The sequence below is a fragment of the Microcebus murinus genome, chromosome X (genome assembly GCF_040939455.1).
Source record: "Microcebus murinus isolate Inina chromosome X, M.murinus_Inina_mat1.0, whole genome shotgun sequence".
In the NCBI taxonomy this organism is placed as follows: Eukaryota; Metazoa; Chordata; class Mammalia; order Primates; family Cheirogaleidae; genus Microcebus; species Microcebus murinus.
Genome location: NC_134136.1, coordinates 116,102,919 through 116,109,200, shown reverse-complemented (window position 1 = coordinate 116,109,200; position 6,282 = coordinate 116,102,919).

The window sequence follows — 6,282 nt, the reverse complement described above, 5'->3', positions numbered from 1 at the left end:
CTAAAAATAAACTATCTCATATTAACCAGGAATATTTTATAAATCTGTGTGTGTGTGTGTGTGTGTGTGTGTGTGTGTGTGTGTGTGTGTGTGTTTGAGACAGAGTCTCACTTTGTTGCCCAGGCTAGAGTGAGTGCCATGGCGTCAGCCTAGCTCACAGCAACCTCAAACTCCTGGCTCAAGCAATCCTCCTGCCTCAGCCTCCCAAGTAGCTGGGACTACAGGCATGCGCCACCATGCCCGGCTAATTTTTTGTATATATATTAGTTGGCCAATTAATTTCTTTCTATTTATAGTAGAGACGGGGTCTCGCTCTTGCTCAGGCTGGTTTCGAACTCCTGACCTCGAGCAATCCGCCCGCCTCGGCCTCCCAGAGAGCTAGGATTACAGGCGTGAGCCACCGCGCCCGGCCTATAAATCTTTTGAACCTGCCTTTTTCCTGCACTGTAAGTTGAATCTAGTTCCAAGATCTCTGCCTGGTTGCTAGGGTCCTCCATCACCTGAGCTTACCTGGTCCTTCATCCCTTGGCCCCACCCAATCAATTTCACAAGTCTCTCCATGCAACTTAACACCTACCCAATCACCACCATGATCTAGCTTATGCAATTCTCTGTGCTTTCCTCCCTCTTCCTTTTCACTATTTCCTATGCTTACTCTACAGCACTACCTCCATTTATTTATCATTCCTGCATAACACTGCCTTATAGTGGCTTATATAAACCTTAAGTTTAATTTCTAATTAATATCCAATAAATTATAGAATTAATCTCTATAATTTATAGCATCTGACTTTTTCCTCTGATATGTTATAAATTCTAGAAGACTGGGGCTAAAGTTCCCCTGTCTTACAAATTTCTCCCCTCCCTCCCAGGATCTAGTATAATGCCACATACTCAATGGGTGCTCAAAAGTGACCCTAGAGCCTCAAAGTCAAATTGAAAACAATAATATTTATTAGCAAAGTGGAGTATATAAAGGCTCCTGTTATGTTAAAATTATCAGATTTTTTTATTTCACATAGGCAAATATATATAATTCTTAATAGTAATCCCTATAGATTGTTTATTTTCTTATTAGTTTATACATGTACATAGGTTGATAAGTCAAATAGTTCTACAAGGCTTATAAAAATAATCAGTTGCCCTCAAACATACTTCTTTTCCCTTTAACTTTATTTGCAATAAATAACCCAGCTCCCTCATCCCTCAGGTGGGAGAACTCTGAGTCATGTCTCCCAGATGTCCCCAGTGGGATTGAGCCCCAGTTACCCACACTAATAACCTGCTCATTTTTTCTTTCTTTTTCTTCCTTACCTCTTCCCCTACTAGTTCTAACCAGATCACTTCTCAAATATACTCCTTGCACTCAAGTCCTTTTCTCAGGGTCCACTTCTAGGGAAATCCAATCTAAGACCATGGAAGAAGGCATCTCTTTAAGTCAAAGGTGAAATATTTGTAAAGATAGGGTTAAGAAAAGGGGAAGGGCAGAGAAAGAAGGGGAGAGTGAATGGAAAAAAATAAGAGCAGTGATGTTAGGGATGCCACCTTCTATACCCAGTAGTCACAGATATATACATGTGAGACTCTACTAGAGAAAATTCTTCAGGGTCCAGATTCTTTGCATTAGCACCAAGCACAGCAGCTTGTCAACCAGACTCTTGATAATGCTTTTTTTGCTACTTTTAAAATTATATCTAATTGTTCCTGAACTCAAAACTCTCCCTATACTTACTTGTAGCACCAATGGCCTTTGTAGGAAGTTTTCTGACTATATTATCCATTGTAAAAGACTCTGGAGATGAAAGGGTTGTACAAAGGTTAAGTATTATTGCTTTAAATATCTTGGGGAAATGTCTTATTTAAGACATTTATCACAAAAGAAAGGCTGAAAAAAGAAAACCAGGCAAGCGATACAGGAGGAAAAACATGTCTTTACTAAAAAACAATGTGACCTTTCCTTTGTCCAAAATGACTTCAGGAAATCAGTATAATCTGGCAGGTGAACTTTCTAACAGTAATAAAGAAATCAATTTGTGCTTTAAGATATAGCAGAAGTTGCTGGTGAAAGCAGAAAGCCCTCTAGGAGTGGAATAATTTTCCCAATCCTTTGTAACAGTCAAGAAAGGAGAGCCTGAAATGAGGATTCATTTTTCCCTATAAAAAACTCACGTTTGAAAATACTTTAAGAAATACCCTGAAGCCCATAGTCAGTGATACTCTCTCTGTCCTACCATTGGTATTATCTTATCTTTTGTGTTTCTGACATTGTTGGGAACCAATCTCACATCATCTAATGCCAAAAATAATTTTGTACTCATTAAGATCGGCTTTGCTAGAGATGGACAGAAAACCTATAAAGAAAATACATTTTTTATTTCAATAGATTTAGGGATTCCAACTGGTTTTTTGTTACATGGATGAATTGTATAGTGGTGATGTCAGGGTTTTTAGTGTGTCCATCACCCAAATACTACACCTTGCACCCAATAGGTAGTTTTTTGATCCTGTACCCTCCTCCAACCCTCCCCCCTTCCAAGTCTCCAAAGTTCCTTTACCACTCTATGTGATCATGCATACTCATCATTCAGCTCCCACTTATAAGTCAATACATGTGGTATTTGTTCTTCTATTCCTAAGATATTTCCCTTAGGATTGTGGTTTCCAGTTCCATCAAAGTTGCTGTGAAAGACATTATTTCTTTTTTATGGCTGAGTAGTATTCCATGGGGTGTGTGTGTGTGTGTGTGTGTGTGTGTGTGTGTGTGTGTATCACTTTTCCTTTATCCACTCATCACTTGATGGGCACTTAGGTTGATTCCATATCTTTGTAATTGTGAATTGTGCTGCAATGAACATACAGGCCCAGGTGTTTTTTTGATAAAATGACTTATATTCCTTTGGGTAGATAACCAGTACTAGGATTGCTGGATCAAATGGTAGGTCTACTTTTACTCCTTTGAGGAATTTCCACACAGTTTTCCATAGAGGTTGTACTAATTTACATTCCCACCAACAGTGAATAAGTGCTCCCTTTTCACTGAATCTGCACCAACATCTATTGTTTTTTGACCTTTTAATAATAGCCAGTCTGACAGGGGTAAGGTGGGATCTTATCATGGTTTTAATTTGCATTTCCCTGATGTTGATCATTTTTTCAAATGTGTGTTGGCTGTTTGTATCTCTTTTTTGAAAAATGTCTGTTCATATTTTTTACCCACTTTTTAATGGAGTTATTGTCTTTTTATTGCTGATTTGCTTGTGTTCCTTGTAGATTCTGGATATTAGTCATTTGTTGCATGTATAGTTTGTGAATATTTTCTCCCACTCTGTAGATTATCTACTGTGTTATTTCTTTTGCTGTATAGAAACTTTTTACTTTAATTAAGTCCAATTTATTTATTTTTGTTTTTGTTGTATTTGCTTTGGGGGTCTTAGTCATAAATTGTCTGTCCAGTTCAATGTCCAGAAGAGTTGAAGAAAACACTTTTAAAAGCTAGAACTTTATTTTACCCTCTTGTAAATGTCTGGAGATATGTAGGCCAAAGCTAATATGGCAGCTCTGCTCACAAAGTCCTCAGCAACACAAATTCCTCCTAACTCACTATTCCTCCATCATGAGGCTTTGCCCCTTATCTTCATGGTCCAAGATGGCAGCATCTGGATTATATGAAATAGGATAGACAAAGGGATGATAAAAAATAAAAGTTACATAATACTTCTGCTTACATACCATTGGCCAGAATATAGACACATGACTACATCTTGCTGCAAGGGAACCTGGGAAAATATGTTCATTATTCTGAAGAACACATGCTCAGGTGAAAATCCTAATACCATGAAAAGAGAGAAAAGCTATTAAGAGCAGCTATTGTCATTACTCCACTTTCTTTTCTGTCTTTCCTCCAATTCCACCTTTGACAATTCTCTGAGAGAGTGGGTCCAGAATAAGAGGTCGATTCCAGACTGATATTGACCTATGAAAATGACCATCACCATGAAACTACCTCTAAGAAATGGCTTTGAGTGTTTAGAGTAATAGAGGCAAGAGAACTGCTACAAAAAGCAGAAACAGGTCTGGGAGCTGATACAGGGGCACAATTTGACGTAGGACAGCCTGCCTATATAATTCTCTCTCTCTCTCTCTCTCTCTCTCTCTCTCTCTCTCTCTCTCTCTCTCTCTCTCTCTCTCACACACACACACACACACACACACACACATATTCATTCATTTAACAAATATTTGTTGCACCAATATAGCATTGAATATGACAGATGATCTTTACCCTCTAACCTTACATATCATGGAGGAGGCAAATTACAAAGAAATATACATGAAAATAAATATCTAATTACACATTCTAATGTGTACTATGAAGGAAAAGAACAGGACTTAGAAGGTCAAAAACAAGGAGGCTAATTTAGACAAAGGACTAAGCACAGGCCTTCTTGGATGAATGTAATCCAAGCTGCAATCCCTAGGTTAAATGGATGTTAGCCCAGAAGAGGGGAAGACAAGTTGTTCCAGGTAGAAAAAAGGACATGCACAAAGTTCTTGGAGTGGAAAAGAGCCTGGCATGTTTGAAGAAGTAAAATCAGAATGGATGGAATTTTGTGCCCAGGTATGATTCATCCAACACACTTCCTGGATGCATTTTGTCACATAGTTTGAAAACCTACAAAGAAGAGATTCACTAATATATATGTAATATATTTATTAGCATTCATTTTCTTAAAAATACATCACCCCCTTCCAGTAGCTCGGGAGCCTATTAAGGGCAGGATACTTTAAGAAAGCATCAGGAACATCCAAAAGAGAAGGATATTCCCAGAGGGTCAGGATCCTTGAGCAGATGGGCCTTGGAGGCTGGTAATAAGGGAAAACACTTATTAATGAGTTCCAACTGTGGACAGGCCAGACCAGAAAGTTACAGGGGCTAGAACAACACTAGCTCCTGGGGTAAATGTATTCAGACTTAGTGCCGGGACTGAAGAAATGAAAGAATTATAAATTTTACAGTGTAGTGGATTAAAGATGGCTACAAATTCTTTCACACATCTCCCATTGAGAAGTGGGGTCTGTTTCTCCAATTCTTGAATTTTGTCTATACTTTGACTCCTTTGACTGACAGAAGATGGCAGAAGTGATGCTATGCAAGTTCCAGGCCTAGCCTTTAAGAAAACCATCAACTTCCAACTTGGTCTCTTGGAGCCCTGAACCACCATGCAAGAAGTTTGACTATGCTACTGAGAGATCTGGTAGAGAGGCTGAGACTACATGAATGGCCTTCCAGCCATCCCACCAGAGTACCATACATGTGCTTGAATCCATCTTGAATCTTCTAGGCCAGATCAGCCATTAACTGAATATCACTTAGTGACCCCAGTCAATACTACATGCAACAGAAGAATTGATCAGAAGCACTCTGCACCAAATTTGTGACCCACAAAATCATGACATGTAATAAATCTGTTATTGTTCTAGAGAACTGTTTTGAGGTTGTTACACAGCAATAGATAGATAGTGAGACACTAGTCAAAGATCCTTTTTGGCCTATGGAATTTTCAGGCTTTTAAATTTATTGAATCTTTGGGATTTCTGGGCATTTGTGGGGCTTTTCCTTTCTGTTACTCTACTTTGGACTTCTGAAGCAGTACCCTTGATTTAGAAAGCTAGAAGGTTACAGAAGAGAAAAATTATTAAGTGAGAATGTGGCAGGTGAACAATCAGGGCTGGCTGGATATTTATTTGTTGAATGGAGACCAAATGACTTTCTTCATAACTGTCTAGTCCAGTTAAGCAGGAAGGAAAGACTGCCCTCAAATAAGAGCTATTCATTGGGCTAGATTTTCCTCTTGAGGTGAATCTCTTTTGAAGTATAGAATGTATCACATAGGGTTTAAAACTGAGCAGCCCCAATACTTACCACCATTTATATGATTATTTTAGAACCAAGCTCCCTTGTAAAATGGTGACTCTTGGTTTTGGACATAAAAGTTGAAAAATACCATAATAATAGACTTCTTCCTAATCAGGCCAGTCTTTCATGACCTCTGTATCTGCTTACATTTTTCCTATATAAACACTTGGAATTTACCCAAATTACTATTTATTCTTGGTAATTAGGTCAGGAGTGGCAAGAATAATCACAAAGAAATATCAAGCTTCAAATGAGCCTGTATTTTCAAATCAAATATCAGAAGTGCCTAAAGGGAGTTACTCTGCCTCACTCTGCATCCCTGGATAGAATACTTAAAAATAATGGAATGACAGGTGGATAAAAGA